This window comes from Tursiops truncatus, chromosome 8 (genome assembly GCF_011762595.2).
Source record: "Tursiops truncatus isolate mTurTru1 chromosome 8, mTurTru1.mat.Y, whole genome shotgun sequence".
Taxonomy (NCBI): Eukaryota; Metazoa; Chordata; class Mammalia; order Artiodactyla; family Delphinidae; genus Tursiops; species Tursiops truncatus.
The window spans coordinates 55163408-55183236 of NC_047041.1; positions in this window are offsets into that span (position 1 = coordinate 55163408).

A 19829-nucleotide genomic window follows, 5' to 3' on the forward strand; every position below is an offset into this window, starting at 1 on the left:
CCCCGGCCTGGGCCAGTGGCCTCTTCTGGGTTCCCACGACCTCTGTGTTCCTCTCCCACTTTGCACTGAGCCAAGGTGCTATAGAGGTTTGTGTTGTGTCTGTGTCTGCCTCACCCTCCCCCCCAACACTGCCCAGTCCGGGGCCTCCTCATGGACTGGGACCAGCCCAATTCACCCATGGGGCTCCAGGGTCCAGCAGAGTCACCCTAGGGGCTGAGTACATGTCTTGGAAATGTTGGATTTTGGGGTGTCATTCGGACCTTAACCAGGACAAGCAAATGGGGAAACCAGACCAAGGCCCCAGAATGCCTCTCAGAAAAGGTGGTCATAATAATGTAACTGCTACCTGTTATTGTGCCCCTACTATGTGCTATTCCAAACACATTGTCCAGAGTCAGCTTCACAGCAGGCCCAGGTGGGTGTTGTTATCTCCATCCAACAGGTCAGAAAAGTGAGGCTCTGAGAAGGGAGGCCACTTGGGCCAGATCTCACAGTAAGTTCATAGCAGTGCAGGGCTGGGAGCCCAGGTGTGTCTGACACCAAACCCCTTCTCACACGTCCTCACTCTGGCTAAGCACGGGGAGAGCATGTGGAAGACTGAAGGCTGTTTCTGGCTCAGGACAGGAGACCCAACTGGGCCCCTGACTCAGTGGGCCTGCCGCTGGCCAGTGCCAGGCCTGCAGGGAAGCTCTGTACCTTTCCGGCTGGTCAGGGGGTGGGCAACCCAGGGGCCATGGAGAGCTGCTCCCTGGGCTGTTCCTCCCTGGCAAGGTCGGGGCTCTAAGCATTCGGCTAAGCCAGGCCCTTACTCAGGTGTGGCGGGGTGGACCCTCACTGGTGTGAATCCCAGAAACTCGGAGCTCTTAGTGTCCCAGGATCTCACTGTGTTCAGAGATTCAGAGCCATAAAACCTTGGTACCTTGGACTTTTGGAGTCAATATCCTCAAACCATTGCACTGGAAGCCCTGTAGAGGCCCCCCGAGCCAGTAGCAAACCCAAAGAATTCAAAAGGCCCAGGTATTGATCTGTGGGTGTCAAAACGCTTGTCACCCGCAGGATTCCTGACCTGAGCCACACTCCTTCTCCCTCCGTCCTACGGGGGCGGCAGTCCCAGACTGGGAAAGCCCTAGAGATGGAAACTCCCCAGGGATGATAGTACCAGCCGCTTTGAGGAGGCTCCTGGACCAAGTGTGGGAGGCCAGCTGGAGACACGGGAGAGACAGGGCCTGGGGAGAGAGACAAGAAGGCGGCAGAAAGGAAACAGGAACTCTTGAAAAGAGGGAGAGATTAGCCTGGTGGGAAAGGAGAGAATGGGCAGATAAGGCCCCCCGGGGAGGCCAGGTCAGGCCAGCGAAGCAGGGACTGGGCCCAGCCTGAGCGGCCTGACGGTCTATTTTTCCTGAGCTCATGGAGACCAGCTGCCAGGTTACACAGACCAGACCTCCAGCAGGATGCAGGCCCCAGCATGGGACCCCAGACCCAAGAGGGGCTGGCTGGGGCAAGGGGGAGTTTGGGGCTGGGAAACAGGAAGTCCAGCATCTTTTCTGCTCTCTTGCTGTGTGACTCAAGGCAGCCACTGGCCCTCTCTGGGCCTCTGCAGTGGTTGTCTCATTTAATTCTCAAACGATTCTGAGGGGTAGTGTCCAGCATCTGTGTTTTATTGATGAGGAAACTGAGGTGCAGAGAGAGAAGCGATGGCCCAAGGTCACAGAGCCATAAGGGGCAGAGCAATGATTCAAGCCCTAGGCTGCCCAGCTCCAAGTCCATGATGGGCATTCCAGGGATGCAGGCGGCCTCCGGCTGAGTGAATAGCTGATTCTGAGCCATTGGAGTGGCAGGACAGGGTGTCACACAGAGGGAAAGAGAACAAGGCAAGACTGAGCGGTTCTTGACATCTGTCGCAGGGACTGGGGACTGTGGTCCAGGCACAGATGTCAGGTGCCTCATCCCCATGGCCATCGGGCCATAGATCAGCCAACATGTCCTGCCCTGTCCTCCCCGGCTGAGGAGCTCACCGTCAGCTGGGTGCCTGGACCCCCAGGAGCCGCCTGTGTGTTGAGGTGAGGGGGTGAAGCACACGTGTCCCCCTTCAGTGGGCCCCCGGCTCCCAGTTAGTGCAGAAGAGATGGCTGAAGTCAGATGACCGGCAGAATCCTGGGGGCTTTGGGGACTGGGGGGCGGGAAAGCCCACTTCTCTCAGGGTGTCGGGGTAAGGAGTGGAAAGTCTGAAAGACTACTCAGAGGAGGTGCCACGTGCACTGGGTCTGGAAGGTGAGTAGGATTTCAGGAGATGGAGGAGGCGGCGAAGGGGAGGGTCTGCAGGGTTTGCTTGGAGGAGGCCAAGAAGTGGGGTGTGGCAGCACAGGTCCAACCCAGGCTCCCCCTGGCCCCAGGTGGGAACGTCGGAGCTAGGTGTCTAAGACCACCCCACCAGGTGCTAGCTGCCAGCTGGTCTGTGCACCACCTGCCCACCAGGCCCCCGCCCACCCTCAGAGATGGCTGGCTTCAGGCAGAGCGATTTAACAGCTCCACGTTTAACAGGTCCCTTTGCTCCCGTAGACCAAAGCAACATCCGCTCGGCTCCCCAGACCTGTGGCTGCTGAAGACTCTCCTTATGGGACCCTTGGTCCCCATTGCCTCACCTGCTGGGCTCCCTCGGGGCCCCGGACGGGGGCGCTGAAGGGTTGGGGCAGGGGCAGAGCGCAAGGAGATGGCAGATCACACAACCGTCCCAGACAGGCTGGCAGTGGGGATGGGGCTTGTGAGAGGCCCAGACCCCAGTGCTCCTGGACAGGGGCATGGCTGCAGTTAGAGCCCAGTGTTTATTTCACGTCTCCAGCATCTTTGCATCCATAGAAGCTTGCCGTCCCGAGGGGGCTGTGGAGCGGGAAGCTGGCTGAGAGGCGCCGGGACAGCAGCCTCTTAGGCTGCGTTTGAAGGCGCCTTCTGACTCATGATTGTGGTTCACTTTTCTTAGATTCTGAAACTCCATCCAGGCCATTCCACAGTCCTGGGAGTTCAGGACCCAAGACTGGAGGCCACTAAGTGTCTAGCGTATCTAGAATCTGAAGAATCCCAAACTGTATGGGATTTGCTTTCCTCCACCTGAAGTGGGAGCATCATGGTGGTTTTTCTAGTTTTACATCGTTCCTCCCCCACCCCACCCCATTTCTCCTCCCCCAAGAAGTGTCCTCACTTCTGACCCCAGCGGGGTAGGAATCCTGCTTGCTGCAGACCCTGGTTCTACTCAGCATTGCCCTGGACATTTCTGGGTGAAAGGACGGGCAGCCTGGTCACCATCTGACCACCTCCTGGGACAGGCCGCTCGTCTGGGTGGTTTCCCCGCAGGTCTGTGATGGGCTCATTCTCGGTGCTCCAGGTGACATCCACCAGCAGCCCCCCTGCTCCTTGGGTGTCAGTTTGGGGACCATTGCCCTCCTGGGAATTGCTGTCCTTCCTTTCTGCTGCCCCCGATGGCTCCTGTCCCCACAAACAGAGACCCATTGTCACACACACACACACCCAGGAATGGGGACCTGCCTGTCCTCAGGAATGGGGCGTGGATGACTGCCCTCCACACTCCCTGTCCCAGCAAAGCCCAGGCTGGGTCTAAATCCATTTCTGGAGCAAAAGAAAACAGACACCCACTACCTCTTGCACACACAGAGCTTACCTTCCACCTGACACACATATACCCTGACACACCAGAGACACCGCACTACCCTCTCTGTCTCTCCAGAGCACACATGAAATGCGCAAACTCTGCAGGGATGCTGCATGGTGTAGCAGGTAGGGGCGTGGCCCGTTAGAGTCACAGAGCCAGGGGTTTATCCCTGTCACTGCCCCTTACAAGCTGAGTGACCTTGGACAAGTTTCAGATCCCAAGACTCCATTTCCTCAGCTGAAAATGGAGGTGAACCCAGGCCTCTCCCGACCTCTCAGGGTAAAACACTGAGCACCACACCGGGCTGGATCATCCAGCCAGGGCTTGGCCAGTGGTCCCTATTACGCACTCCATCTTTCCTCCCTGAAGCTTCCCTGGGCTTGCACTCTGTGCCCTGGGCTGTGCTGAGTGCTGGGGACACAGGAAAACCAGTTCCGGCTCACCTGCCAGGGATGAGGGAACCCTCGGAAGGCAGACTCTGCCACTGGAGGGGCAGGGAACACCGCTGTGGTTAGCACGCTTTGTCGGCCAGATCTGACTGATTCCTGTCTCTGCCCTCACTGGCTGTGTGGCCTGGGATAAGCTACTTAAGCTTAAAGAGTCTCCGTTTGTTCATCTGTAAAGTAGCATGAATAACAACACCCACCTCTTTGGATTGTTGTGAGGCTCAAACTAGATAATGGACATCAAGCACTTGGCAGATAGATAGAGTTATTCATTGGTAGCCATTGTTCTTAAATCATAATTCAATCACTTAGTCAGTCAACAAACCTCCACGAAGCACCGCATTGAGCCAGGCTCTGCTGGGCCCTGGGGAACCAGAGCTGAGACTAATATGGCTCCAGCCCTTCAAGTCCTCAGACATGACCAGGGGCGTCGGGGAAGGGGCAAAGTGGGCCAGGACTCCGGGACCAGGGGGTGAGGAGGGAATCAGGGTGGCCCTCCCAGCCCTCCTCCTTGGCCCTGCGCTGGATCTGCAAGGACAAGGAGCAGTGGCCACATGGACTGGAGGACACCCAGTCAGGGGACAGCACCGCACAGAGGTGGGGAGGGCAGGGTCTCTTCCTTCAGGAGACACACTCTCAGGGGCCTTGGGGTTTACGGGAAAGCCCAACTCTTTGGGGGGCGGTGGGCAGCCACCCAGGAGTCTGTGGGGAGGGCCACACAGGAGTGAATCCCAGCTCCACCCTCACGCGCTGTTCCTTTGACAGCTGAGACAGTCTGGGGAGAGGGAGGGTTTGCCCAGATCCTTGATGAAACCCTGGAACCCCTCATCCTCCCCCAGGAAACTGCAGGTCTCTGGGAGGGCCCTTCCCGACCATCTAGTCCCCCAGCCCCAGCTCCACACAGCACCCCCTTGGGGTCAACATCTTGTTCCCACTCTCTCCCCAGACCCTAAACCAGGCCTGACCCAGACACAGAGCAGGAGAACAAGGTCTGATGGGGTGGGGGACCCACATCAGACGGTCAGGCAGGTCCCCCAAGGTCTGAGGCTGGGGCTCAGGTCAGGCTGTAGGTGGGTGATGCCTGCCTGGCACACAGAGACGTGTGCCTTTTGGAGGACGCTGCCCACCTGGTGACTGGTGGGCACCCAGAGAGGCGGCCAGACTCCACCCTCCTCCAGGTTAACCCCATGCTACAGACGAGCAGTCCTATAGTTCCTTAAGGGCTCTCGACGCCCAGTGGCTCTCCTGGCCTGCACTAAGTGTGCTCCCACCCCACCTCGCTCATGCTCATGTCTCCTGAGCAGCTACTGGGTGCTGGGACTGCCCAGCACCCAGTGCGTGTGCCTTGGGGGTCATCCCCCAGAGCTCTCTGAGGACCCGGACTCATGGAGAGTTTGAGATGGAAGTTGCGGAACTCAGAGCCTCACACCCTGGGCCCTAGGACCTGGCTACTGGGGGGCCTGGACAGGGCGCCACCAGAAGGCATGGTGGTTTAGAATCAGATCCACAGACTCCCACCCCTTAGAATACGGAAACCTAGACTGAGCCCTACAGAGGGAAAGCGCACACAACCAGCACCCACTGTGGGCCTCCCACACACTGGGTGCTGCAGCACCCACGTATCCCTACAGCCTCACCTCTCACGGAGCCCTGGGAGTCGTCACACCATTGTTACCATAGAAACAACTTCCTTGGTGGCGACACTAGAGCCAGGCCAAGTCTCAGCCCCATCATTTCATTCCCGGGGGACCTGGGTCACCTTGTGTGCCTCGGTTTCTTCATCAGTAAAAATGGGGACAATCATAGTCGCCCCCTCTAGGGGATGCTGAGAGGAGTCGGTGAGGTCAAGGGCGTGGACAGCCCGTGGCAGAGACGATGTTTGCCGTGAAGATCGTGGTGCTGGGATTTGACACCTGGCTCTTCAGACCCGACTCCACCCTGGAAGCTGGTCCCATAATGGGTCCCCCACTCCTTGGGGAACAGTAAGCCTGGCCTCCTGCTCAGCACTGGCTACAGTTCTGGGCAGAGCAAGTGTTTACAAACGGCCGGTTTTTATGATTTGGCCGAGGGGAGGAGTGGCATTTGGAGATGTTTCATGTAAGCCTGACCCTCCCCCACCAAAATGCCACCCTGGTAAATAGAGGCCCTCCAAGACCTTCCGTCCTTGGTACAGGACCTCCATCTGTGCTGTCACTGGGTCTTCCCAGCTCCCTGCTCAGAGAGATTGCCCTGGTGCCCTTCGCAGCTGCTCAATGAGGTATGCTCAGCGGCATGTGCCCTGTTGGGGGTGGGGTTCAGATAGGCCGTGGTCACTAGAGAGACAGAGGGGCCTTGGAAGTCAGCCTGTCCAGCCCTCCTGCCCCCGCCCCCACTCTACAGATGGGGAGACTGAGGCCCAGAGGGGCAGGGCTGCGCCTGGTCCCACTGTGTCAGAGGCAGATTCCCTAGCCGCGCTCTGGCCTTTGATGGGGCCTGGGCTGAGCAGGGCCTGTTGTGATCCATCTCAGCCACCCTGCCCGCCTTGCCCCCCCGAAGGCAGAGTCCTCCCTCTCTCTGCACAGGCCCGGAAGCCAGAGCGGCCACACAGAGGAGGTCCTGGGTCCCGCCAGGCCCGGAAAGGACAAACTCAAATATTTAGTCTTTGCGGAAGGGAGCAGAGCTCAGATCCTGGCCCGGTGGCCCTTCGCCAGGCCCCATGCCAGGAGCCACACCACAGAGGGGCATGAGCTCCCCACCATATCCTAGGGCCCCCATTGCAAATATTTTTTTCCAAAAGCCTTGCCTGAAGTGCTGTCATTCATTACTCCTCTGGGTTAAGGCATCATCTCTTCCCGCTAATGTTTCCTGAGATAGTAGCAGCAATACTAACAATAATGACAGCAGCTCACGCATCTACGGGGGGTACAGTTCACACAGGGCTTTCATATCCCCCAGCACCTCTTAATAGCTCTGTAAGGTAGGGAATGTTATCGCCATTTTAGGTGGCAAACCTGAGCTCAGAGGGGTGTGGCTGCCCAGGGTCATGGAGGGCGGTAGGCCTCTGGACTCAGGTCCGGGTCTGACTGCAGAGTCCTGGTCCCGTGCCTGGGGAGCCATTGCTGCAGAGCTAGGGCTCAGATCAGCCTGCCCGAGGAGGGAGGCCTCCCCCCAGGGCTGGGCAGAGACCAGGCTTGCCCCAGGCTCCTCCCCTTTTCCTCTTCAGCCAGACCCTTGCCCTCACCCCTGTCCCCACAGGCCTCAAGCTGACTACAGTGTGAAGCCCAGATCTGGATTCTTGCCGGTCCACTGGGAGCCTCAGACTTACCCTCCCCTCATCGTCCCCCAGTGCTGAGCCCCTCTGGGTTCCCAGCTCCATGATTGTGAAGCCCCATCATTCCTCATCCCCTGTGTTAGAGATGCAGATTCTCAGGCCCCCGCCCCAGCTAGACAGAATCAGTACTCTGGGCATGGGGCCCAGCAAAGCGTGTCTTTAGCAAACCCTCCAGTGGTTCTGGTGCTAGAGACTAAGAGCCACTGCTCTAGCATGCACATCCTACGTCTTCACTCTCCTGTATAACACCCTCCGTGGCTCCCCATTGCCTGCAGGGTAAGTCCTAGATCCTCAGCCTGGCATGGAGGCCCCTCTGACCTGGCCTCTGACACCCCTCTCCCGCCCCCTCTCCCAGCCCTTTCCTCCTGTAACCAGATTCACCCTACCCTCCCCAGCTGACCCTGCTCTGGTGAACACAGCCAGGCCCGGCCCCCTGATTACTCCCCATGGGGTCCGACTCTCTTCCAACCTCTCACCTGCCCTGTGATCATCCAGACAGCCTACAGATTTCGGAAGGGGCCAAGCTAGGGAGAGGGGGAAGGTTTGGGGAGGGGCTCATCTCCTCCTGGTTCTCAATGATCACTTCTTGAGGCCAAGCCCTGGACCACATGACTTCTGTCATCTTCTCTGGTTTCAAAGACAAATTGCTGGGCTGGAGAGTTTGTGCTTAGTTTCTCCAAATTACCCATTAATAATGGGTGGGTACACCCAGATGGATGGGAAGGTGAGCGCCTGAACAAATTGATATCTGGAAAAATCAATGCTCCCATGGATGGATGGATAGATGGTTTGATCGATGGCTGGACAGATGGATGCATCTGGTTGGATGTCCTTTAAGAGTCAGCCAAAGTCTCACCACCCCCAGGAAGCCTTTCTTGATCCTCTGACTGGGTCAGGGCCTCCATCAGGCCCCAATAGCCCCTGGGCTTTTCAGGGGGCTGGACACAGACTGGGCAGGGGTCTAGGTCACCTGTGTCCCCAAAACTCAACCCAGGACCTGTTCAGAGAGGCCCTCAGGGCAGTTCTGGACAATGAGTGGATCAGTTTCAGACACATAAGTGGTCCAGTCTGACAGGAGAGGGGCAGGAAGGGAAGCCTTGAGAGGTTAGCAGCGACCAACCATGAAGCTGGTCCTGCTGGGGATGGGAATGGTGGGTCGAGGAGGAAGGCAGTGTAGTTAAAGTCACTCCCGTTAACGCTTTTGGTGTACTTGCCCTGTGCCAGACATGTGCCAAACCCTTTACATACACCAACCATTTTACTTAAACCTCCAAGCAGATACTATTGGCATCCCTGCTTCCCAAATGAAGGAGCTGAAGCAGCCCAGGGAGCTATATAGTAAGTTGCTCAGGGTGACACAGCGAGGAACTGGAGAGCCAAGGTTTGCACTCAGAGAAGCTGTGCTGGGCTTCCCCGGTGGCGCAGTGGTTGAGAGTCCGCCTGCCGATGCAGGGGACACGGGTTCGTGCCCCGGTCCGGGAGGATCCCACATGCCGCGGAGCGGCTGGGCCCGTGAGCCATGGCCGCTGAGCCTGCGTGTCCGGAGCCTGTGCTCCGCAATGAGAGAGGCCGCAACAGTGAGAGGCCCGCGTACCGCAAAAAAAAAAAAAAAAAAAAAAGAAGCCGTGCTGCGCGTTGTACTGTCTGAACACCAGGCTGGATCCTGAGGGCAGCAGGGAGGCCTGGGGGCTTCGGAGCAGAGGAGGCGGGCGCTGTAGGAGGCTGTTATAAACGCGCCTTGCCAGCGGGAACAGGCACCTGCAGGGCAGCCGCATCAGCTCCTCCACGGAAGAAGTGAGGCTCCCAGGTCCAGAGGAGTGTGTGTCATGCTCCCCCTTTCCCATCCTTCTCCCCTCCCCACGGTTTAGAGGCTTCAGAGCATCTGCAGCTGGGAGTCCTCCAGCCCCAGCTGTACCGGGGCTCCAGAGGACCCTAGGAGCAGCTGCCGCCACCCTGGAGCAGGACAGCCTCCCCCCCAGAAGCCTCCTACACAGATGCCCTTCTCCTGTCTCCACACTGCTGTCCACCAACCCCACTCCCCCCACCCGCCCTCAGCCCTGAGTGCCTCTCCCTCGTTACCCCTCCCCTCAGCCTTCAAAGTCCCATAGTCCCCAGTTTGAATCCAGCAGCTCCTCGGCCAGTGACATCTCGCCTCTGAGTTCCCGTCTTCCCGAATATTGCTGAAATGTGATAACACAGGACCCGCTGCTGAGTGTGAAATGTGGTGGGTAAGTGACGGCACCTGACTCTCTCCGGCTCCTTCCCCTCTTCCCTCCGCCAGCTCAGCCACCGGCTAAATTACTCCTGAACTTAGTCTCTCCTGAACTGCTGTGCTATTTTTGTTGAGACAATGCGAAGTATTTAACTAATCGTTATTTCCTTTATTGCTGCGGTTAACAGGAAGTTCAGAGCTAAACCTCATCTTAATCACAGTCATTATATAGGTTACTATGTGGTTGATAAGTTTACTTCCTACTCTAAGGGATTTTAGTTAAGCCCTCTCCTGCATCCTTTCTTTTAAACTACCCCTTATCTTTAAAAAATTATGTGGAGAATACACTGTTATTTTTCAATTCTGCCATACACAGCTCCCCACTGTCAGGCCCAACCTGCCCTGTACCTCCTCCCGGCCTGCTCCAATCTCCTCTCCAGCCATCCGGCCTCCTGGATTTCCTGTGTTCATGTTCATGTTCATGCCTGTCAGGCGTTCAGTTGTGGCCCGGATCAGAGAGCCTTCCCCTGCCATCTGGCAGATGCCAAACGTTCATTCCAGGCCCAGGTCCCCCAGGATGATCCCCTGGCTTCTCCAACCTGCACCTTGCCTCTTCCAGAGTCCTACCTCCCTCCTCCCCTCCTCCTGCCCCATCCACGTTTACTGAGCATCTACTTTGTTCAGGCAGTGTTCCAGGGATTCTTGAGTATGCAAGAGGCAAAACCTCTACCCTCGTGGAACTGACATTCTAGTTGGGGAGAATGACAAAAAACAAATAAATCTTTTTGAAAAAAATCAAGTGATGGCTAATATTAAGGAGACAGTTAATAAAACAGCCTGACGAGGAGGGGACAGTTGGTGTTGATGGAGAGGAAGATTCTATTTTATTTAGGTTGTCCAGGAAGACCTTACAATGAGGGTAGGGGTGAGGGAGCAAGCCACATGGTCATGGGAACGAGTGTTCCAGGCAGCGGGGCCCTGGGGCCGGGGGGGCTGGAGTGGAAAGAGCCAGGGGGATGTGGCCAGAGAGGAAGTCAGGCTGAGGGAGCACGGGAGCCACGGCATGCTTGTGAGCAAGGGCGCACTATGACCCGTCCCATGCTAGGCTCTGAGGTAGTTGCCTGACATCCAGCTTCTCACTTGATCCTCCTGGTAATTCTGTGATTTGAGACTGGTCTTCAGTCCCATTTCAAAGGCAGCAGAGGCCAAGGAAAAAAAGAGACCTGCCCGAGGTCACAAAGCACTGAAGCCCTTTCCCTTTCTCCTGAATCTGTGGCAGGCTGGCGGCCGGTGAGGAGAGGGGTGGAACATGCCCTGAGACTGCTTATTTTCCTCCAGCCTGTCCTCCCAGCATCTGCCCATAAATCACTCTGACACCCCGACGAGGGGGGCACAGACAGATTCAACAGCTCCTCCGTGGGTGAGCGCATCCCAGGCCCCTGCTCCTGTGGTTCTTGGCTCCGGATGTGGCCGCCCAGCCCAGGGCTCCGAATGCCAGGCACACAACAGCAGGGGAGTCGTGTTTGCCCTGGGCCAGCAAGGGGGTTCAGGAGAAAGGGGAGGACCCCACAGGGCTGAAGGATCTGGCCACCAGATGAAGGGTTGGAAATACTCAAGTCCTGCTGCCTGAAGATCTGGGTGAGACTCAGGCCGGTCCACTGGAGGGTGTGGAGGGCGAGTAGGGCCAGAAGCAGGGGAGTGGGGAGGGCCAGCCTCACAGCTGGGGGCCGCCCTCTCCCCGCCTTGCCCCCTCCCTGCCCAACGTGCTGAAAGCTCCCGGCTGTGCCGGTCTGGAATTGTTTTGGAGCTGGCATGGGAGCAAAGGCAGGCAGACAGAGGGAAGACCCCTCCTCAACCCTGACTGCCCCGCGCCCACTCACCCCCACTGGTGAGTCGCCAGCCCAAGAGCCATCCAAAGTTTCTTTTACTCAGAAGTGGGCTGGGGGACTTTTCGGAGGAGGCCTCGTGGCTTCCCACGGGCCCTGTGGAGGACAAGTGGCCCTTGCTTGACACACCTTGGGGATTCAAGGACCACCTGTCCTGTGCGGGGCTCTGAGCTGCAGTGGCACCAACGAGGCACCAGGCCCTCAAGGAGCGGCTGGTGACGAAGTAAAATGCACTTCCCAGACTGCATTCAAGGCCATGGCAGTGGGCCTGCTGACTTGTCCCGGCACCCCGCCTGCCACCCCTGCCATGTGTCACCCCGTTGTTCTCCACACATGCCTTGGACTTGGGAACCACCATACCTGCTCAGAAGCCACCTGCCCACTCCACACCCCATTTCCAGTTGGGCGGTCCCTCGGCGTGGGGCAGGCCACATGTGGGAAGCAGCATCAATATATATATCAATATGTATATGACTGACGCTGGCTCTGCCGCCTGCTAAACGGGGCAAGTCTCCAAACCTGTCTGAGCCTCAGCTGACGGATGGGACGCTTGTTACTAATCTTGTTCGGACATACAGGGTTTATATGAGTATAGGCTACTGAAGGTTCAGCGAAGGACTTGGCCTACCATTAGCAATCATCAATAATACAATAGCTCTAGCTCACAGGTGTAAAGCCTGATGATCACAGGGTAAGCCCTGCTCAAGTTCCTGCCAGCCGTCACCAGCTGGGGGCACCGTGAACTGAGGGTGCTCTCTGGATGCCGGGAGGGGAGGATCATGTAGCCCATGCTTCTCTTTTCCATCCTTAGGAAGATGAGGCCAAGGTATGCCCCCGGCACAGTGTGGGTCCTTCCAGGATTCTAGAGTTCCAGGAGGGTGGGGATGATGTCTGCCCCACACCTGATTCCTCTTCCCTTCCACAGCTGAGGGCAATAAGAGGCTGATACCCAACACCTGCTTGTTCCTCAGGGCCTCTCCTATCCTGGCTGTGGGTCCCCAGGGTTTTCTCTGTAGCCCGAGTTTCTCCAGGACCCTGGCCTCTCCGCAAGGGGCAGAGCAGGCTGCTCCCGCAGCACCCCTCACGCCTCTGGAGGCCTGGCTCTGAGGCCCAAGGACTGGCTGTGAGATGGGGCCAGGCGGGGCGGGGGGAGCCTTGCCATCTCTAGGAGCCCTGCCTGCTCGGAGTTTGTGGGACCCTGACCCACATCGCAGTGGCGACACGGAGGGAGCTGCCCGAGCCAAGCTCTTCACGGCCTCAACTGTGTGGCCTTGGACCAAGTGCTGCCCTCTCTGGTCGTGGGGGGGCCAGCTTCACAGAACCGTGGAGGAGTCCATCCAAGGTAAGTGAGGCTGAAGAGGGCTATGGGCCCCCTTGTTCAGTCGGAGCTGTTAGTCTGCTGGGGGCGGGTAATGCGGGAGGGCCCAGCAGGGACCTGAGGGGTACTGGCAGGGGCCTGTAGAAGGACTATCGGGGGATGGCAGGGGGTGGGCAAGAGGGCAGTGGGGGGGGCATTGGAGGGTTGGCAGGTGGCCGGCCTCACCGCAGGCCTCCCCAGGGCCCCCTAATGGACCCCACAGAGGTTGCTTGTCAAGGCCTCTTGCTTAATTACCAAATCGTTCCCAGATCCCCTCCCGTGGTCTGACCTCCTCCCAGTCTGAGTCTGTTAGGAAATGTCAAGCTCGGCCCCGAGGTGGCCCTGGGAGGCAGAGTGTGGGCCGATGGCCAGTACCAGGCTGGACCCCTCCGCTCTCCCCTCTGCCCAACACTGACACCAGGCTTCCTTTGCTCTCAGCAGGTGCCCTCGCTCCTGCACCCTCCCAAGACAGACTCACGCCTCCCCACGGGTCAGCCTCTCTGTGGAGGACCGGCTCTCTGCTGGCCAAGCCCACAGCCCCTCAGTCCTGCTGAGGTCCTGCTCTGAAGTGTACCACTCAGGGCCATGGGCGCTAGGTGCAGCCGGTCCCCCACCCACCGTTTGTGCTTCCCTCGCTCCCGGTGCACCCTCGTATATAGGTGCACACACACACACACACACACACACACACACACGTGCACATGCATCCGCACACATGCCCGCAGGTGCACACTCATATTCACACACATGCAGGATCCAGTGGGGCTGAGGAGGAGCTGGCATCTGCCCTCCAGGTGCACCGCAGCTGTTCATCAGGGCTTGGAAGGCGCCCCTGGCGTAGTGACCCCCAGGGAGATGAGGGCAGCCAAAGGTCACCCGACGTTCCCACAGCCCCTCGCAGTGGCCGAGTGGAAGGAGCCAGGGGCCTGTCAACCCGTCAGCTGCCCTCTCCCATCTCCAGTTGAGGAAATGGGGCTCGGAGAGGCGCAGGGACTTAGTGGGGGCCACATATAGGTGGCAGCTGGGGCTGGACTTCCTGCCCAGCCCTCATGGCCTGATCTGGGCCTCTCACCTCCCCACCCCTGCCTCACACCCATGCCTGCCTCACGCTCCCTGTCTGGAAGGAAGAGGACCCAGGGGGCCTTGGCTGCTGTCTCCAGACTGTAGGGGCCACAGGGAGGCGCAGGGCACTTGGCTCTGTGGAGAAGACATGTTCAGCGAGAGCTGTCCCACGAGGGCAGGGGCTGCCACCAATTGCAGAGGGAGCTGCCCGTCCCTGGGGGTGTTCAAGCAGGGGTTGGAGGCTGCTGGGAGCTCATGGGGCGGGCCCAGTGACCACCAAGAGTCCTTCTAAGCAAGGCGCTTCCCTGTTCTGAGATTTTGAGTGTTAGAGACCCCGAGTTGAGAATTCCTCAGAAGTTTGGATTAAATGCACACCCCTCCCCAGGCTCCCTCCGGGCCCCTGACTTAGGACTTTCTGAGCCTCTCGAATCCCCTCCGCCAAGCGCCAGAGCGCATAAGCAGACAGACCAGGACTCCAGTCTCTGCTCATCAATGACAGCTGATGACTTCGCCTTGTCAAGCCTTAGTGGCTCCACCTGTAAGATCAGGCCCGCCATAAAGGCACCTGCCTCACGTCCTGGTTGTGGTGGGAATAAAGTGAGGGACCACACATGAAAGCCACTGTGAACCTGACCGGGAGCTGTGAAGTTGACTCTGGCCTGGAGGGCTCTGCAGGAGGAGCAGGCAGTGGGAGCGAAGGTTGGAGGGTCGGGGAGATAAAGGGCTGGGTGCGAGCAATGGCGGCATGCGGGCCGAGGCTGGGGGGCTTCGCGTGCTGGGCCGAGGCCCCAGGACCTGAGTGACTGGACATGTGTTTCCCAGCGGGACGCCAGGCGGGCAACATCCATCACTGCCCGGGGCCTGCCAGCCCAGGCTCCGGCCACTGGAGCTGGCGGCGGATCAAAGGGCCTTGAGGGTGAGACCGACAGCTGGGCCAGGCCCACTGACCTCGCTGACCCCGGCTGGTGGCCCAGGCCTCGGAAAGTGGGGCTGAGAGGTGCCTGAGGATGAAGTAGCAGGGAGGCAGATCCCAGTTGTTCAACAAACAGGAGCTCCCGGGCACCAGAGTGGGCAGGACTTTGCCCTCATCATTGAATTGGGTGCCCACGTCACGATAACCCATTTTACAGATGAGCGCACTGAAGCCCACAGGTCTCTTCTGTCCCCCACCCTCAACCACAAAGGAGAGAGTGTATCCAGGGAAACCTAGTGGAAGCATCCGGATTGAGCAGGGAGAGATACTGGAAAGCTGAGAGCAGGGAAGGGGGCCCTTGAGGCCCAGGATAATGTCTATGGAGCGAATCTATTCAGCTCGGAGAGTTCCAGAACCACAGCACTCCCTGGCCTGGCTTGGCCTTCCCAGACCCGCAGCAAGCACTGCGCGTGTGGCCTTGGAGAAGTTTCTCCAGGGCTCCATCTCCCCATCTGTAAAACGGGTGGGTTGGACTCCCTGCTCTCCAAAAGGCCTTCCAGCCCTGAGGTGGGACAGGGAGGGCTGGATGGGGGGGTGGGTTCCAGAGAGGAGGCCTCTTCATCTCAGATTTAACGAGCTGTCTGTTCGGTTGGAACTGATCAAAACCAGACTTGAGCTCAGCCTGATTTGCACGAACTGAAGTCGCCAAGAATGCATCCAGTAAATAATTGGGCTCCCATGGGGTTCCCAGGGCGGGCCGGACGTCTCACCTTCTCTCTTCACCGTGAACTTGACCGGGGAGGCCGGGTGGTAAGGAGCCCCGCTGGCTCAGGAGGCCCTCACGCAGTCAGAGTAGTCAGAGCTGCCAGCTGGAGCCCACAGGGCCCGCATGCCGGGGAGGTGGCCCCATTTTCTCCTTCAATCAGTCAACAAATCTTCCCAGAGCTCCCAAGAACTTGATGGGAGGCAGTGGCCTGGCCCCTCCTCAGAACTCCCCCCAGCCTCCCAGGAGTCCTGAGAAGTACCACCTCTACCTTTGTTGTTCCTCCTGTTACAGAAGAAATGCCAAGGCTGGGTTTCAAATAGTGACGTTGTGTAAGTTGTGCACTGAGCATCTTCTTCTGGTTCTGCCTGTTGCTGCTGTGACTATGGGTACAACAACCTCGTGTGAGGTGCTCACAAAAGCCCAAGGGGCCATGCTTAGGGGCGGTGATGCCTGCGCTGAAAGACTTTTGCACAGTGAGCGCACGTGTGTGCACGCACACACAAACACACACGCACACTACTTGGTGTCAAGACCTGGTTAAAATACAGGGTGTCTGACTCTGAGGGGTGGGGTGGGGTCCGGAAGTCTGCATTTCATAAAGGTCCCGGGTGATTCCCCCTCCCTGCCATGTTTGGGTACTTAGACTATAGACTCAGACTACAGACCTGACCTTGAGAAGATAGCCACCCTTAGGGAGGACCTTTAGGATTATAACCTTGGGAGTTCTCTGGGCTTCCAAGTTACCCCTCTTGCTCCAAAAAAAAAAAAAGCCACAGAAAATGTCAAGATGTGGCTGATGATGTGACTGGGTTTTACCCCATAGGGGAGAGTCTGCATCTGAAGAGGTACTGGCCAGCCCAAGGCGTCTAACAGGCTGACCCGTCCAAGGATGGTGTGGCCTAGAGGGCTGCCTCCGGCAGGTCCCCTCCCCCACGAGGAGAAGGGCCACCAGAAGCCTTGTGCATGGCAAGCCAGAGGTCTCCACCTCCCTGCCAACCTCGCGGCAGTGATTTGCTGAAGGTGGAGAGGGCAGAGGGGCCCTATCAAATGGGGGCACAGCTGAGTCTCACTGCTCTCGTTCAACATTTAGTCACTGGATTGAATTCAATTTGAATTTCAAATAATATTAAAAGATGGCATGAGATTGTATGTCTACCGAAAGGAAGCATGAATTTTAAAAGTTTCAGAAACTTGTGAGGATTGGTGGCCGCCGGCTTAAGCCACCCTCCAAGTCCTCCCTCTGGGCTCCACGCTGGGGATTTGAGCTCAGGTTCTGAATTAGCAGTTTGATTCTAAGTTCTAGTTGGTTCAGACCAATGTCTGATAGATCCTAGATGGACCTCTGGGCTCCTAACAACATTCTATGGATAAATCCACCAACCAACTGAGCAGAAGAGTGAAGAGGGAGGGAAAGGTGTGGAGGGGAGATGGGGGGAGGTGGGAGGAAGGTGGGTGTGCTCTTACCGCCTCACCATCCTGGGCTTTTGCTCTGCCTAGCAGCTCCATCTCCCCAGGGCCCTGGTTATCTGTCCTCCCTCTGGGTCTCAGAACCCAGGTTTTGGGCAGGTATCCCCCGAGGCTGGGCCACTCATTCTCTTGATACCCTGGGAAATGGATTTGGGTGACTGTCTTTTGAACATCCTCTCACCGCCTGGACCAATTTGGGCTCCCCCTCGCTTTCCCCCTCAGGCCTTTCTCCAGCGAGCAGTCAACCTGGCCTGGGAAAACAGCATTTTGGCCCTTCCCTCCTCACCTCCTTCCCTGCTCCCTGCAAAGCTGGGGAGGGGGAGTGGGGAAGGAGGGGACTCCTGCCCCTACCTCCCACCTCAGGTGGATGAAACCCCAGGAGATCAGTTTGCACTTGAAGCGTCCTTAAAAACATTGAGCGGGGTGGGGGAGGCGGGGGGGGGGGTTCCATGGGCTTTGCCTCAGTTGGTCACTCGTTCCCTTAACAAGCCCTTTGTCCAGCTCTGGGGACCCGAGAGGGATCCCACCAGGTACAGGCCCACATGGGATCATCCCTGGCTCTCTCTGACCCCAGACTGGGGACACCTCTTAGGCGAGGGCTAGGTCAGCTACTCCTCTGGATCCCAGCACCCAGTCCAGGCAGGGAGAGTCTGAAAATGTTCTGGAAAATATGGGCAAGCCCCCCTGCCTCCCCGCAAAGTGATGGCCAGATTCTGGGTCTCTCATGATTTCATTTTTCATTCCTATCACTTTCACACCCCACCTCCACCTCGGCTGACATGTGAGGTGTGACAAGCAGGGAGCGCTCCCACTGAGCGGGGAGGGGCTGCTGAGGATGCGCTGGGAACAGAACACCCAAGAGCTGACCTGCTGGACCCAAGCACACTTTGCCCAGAGTGCCCTCCTGCCTGGGGGAGCCCTTCATGCCTCCAGGAAGCCTACACTGCCTGCCCAGGCTACTGACAATTCTGGCTGCCCCAAGGCCTCAGACTGGCTCGCCAAGAGCCGCGCCGGAGGGGAGTGGAGACAGACATCCCACAGAGGGCTGGGGGCTAAGGCTGCTGGGAGGCTGCTAGCTTCCGCGGGGCCAGCCGCCCCCTCCCCTTCCCCCCGACCGCTCCCCTCCCACACCTGAAATAACAGGCGCGTGCCTGAGTTTCCAGTCTGTGACTTTTACTCCCTTGTTATCCCCCTAGCTTGACAGATTAATATTCAGAGAAGCCCCAAGGGATGGTTGGAGGGAGAGGCACTGCCCAGGCTCTCTCTACCTCCTCGGCCAAGGGGCCTCAGCGGCCCTGGTTCCGCCTCATCTTCACCTCAGACCTGCAGATGGATGGGAGACAGGCCCCTGGTGTCTCCACCACCTCCCTGCCCTTCCCAAGCCCAGCCAGAGGAAGTTGGCCCCTGAGTCCCTGCTGCCGGCCGTTCTGGGCTACCCAAGGGGAGAGGAGCTGGGTACAAGCCTGGGTGTTGCATGACCTCATCCACAGCCCCGGTCCAACCCTGCTGCCATGACATCTGGCCTAGACCTGGCCTCTGGATGTCTGATATCGGGGGGCCCCTGACCCTGACGTCAGCCACGCCCAGCCAGTCCTTCATTCCCTAGCGAGAGGTCAGCAAGGGGGTGTTGATGGGCGCAGCAGGAAGGACCCTGCCAAGCCTGGGGTTTGGGCCAGTGTTTGGGATCTGGACCAGGATGAGCCTGGACATGCTGGTTCCCAGGCTGCCCCGCAGCTTCCAGCCAGCACAGCCACTCCCTCGACAGGCAGATCTTTGGGCCCTTCTCACCTTCACCATCTCCCAGGGTTGGGCTCTGCTCACAGGGTCAATTGGTGGCTCCCCAAAATGCTCAAATCCCCCAGGGCGCCCTCCAGCCTGCTGGATCATATCCAGAGTTCAAGACCTCCATGATCCCACCCTGTGGCTACTCAACCCTCATCCGAGAAATATTTCTAGGCACTTCTGTCTGCTCAGCCCTTGAGGACCACTCAGAGGAAGAGCTGGAGCCAGAAGAACTGCCTTTGTAACCCTGAACCAGCCCTAACTGCCATGTGACATTGGGCAAGTCACTCTCCCTCTCTGGGCCTTAACTGAAAAGTGATGCCTGGACTCTGGGCCTATTATGATCTCATTTTTTATTCCTATCACTTTCACATCCCATATTGTGACCCTTTAGAGAGTGGATAAGTAAGGGTCTTACTCTCTCCATTTCACAGATAGGAAATGGAGGGGAAGGGAGAGCCGACACATATGGACCGTGTTCCTTGCAGGGACCTTGTACAGAGGCTGGTCGAAACAACCCCATGAGACCTAAATCAGGAATCCCACCCCATGAAGAGGGTCCATGGCCCAGAGGGCTCAAGGACTAGTCACAGCAATGATAATAGTCAACACCAGTGGTCTGCTTTCCTTGTGCCATTTCCTTTGCATTCAATCCTCAGAACACCCCAATGAGTCTGTCCCTGTTATTACTCCTCTTCCGCAGATGAGGAAACCAAGGCTCAGAGAGGTGAAGTGATTCGCCCACAGCCACACAGCTTGTAAACTCTAATGCTGGGATTTGAGTCAGATCGTTTGACACCTGGAGCCTAATCTGTTTTAACCTGTCCCTGGCAAGACTTGAAGGCAAATATGCCTGCCCCAGAGTCCAGGTATGTCTGCTCCAGCTGCTTCTACAGGTCCACGTCGGGGAGGAGACTCCCAGGCTGCAGAGAGGGCATCAGCGCAGCAGGGACCAGTCCCCGGG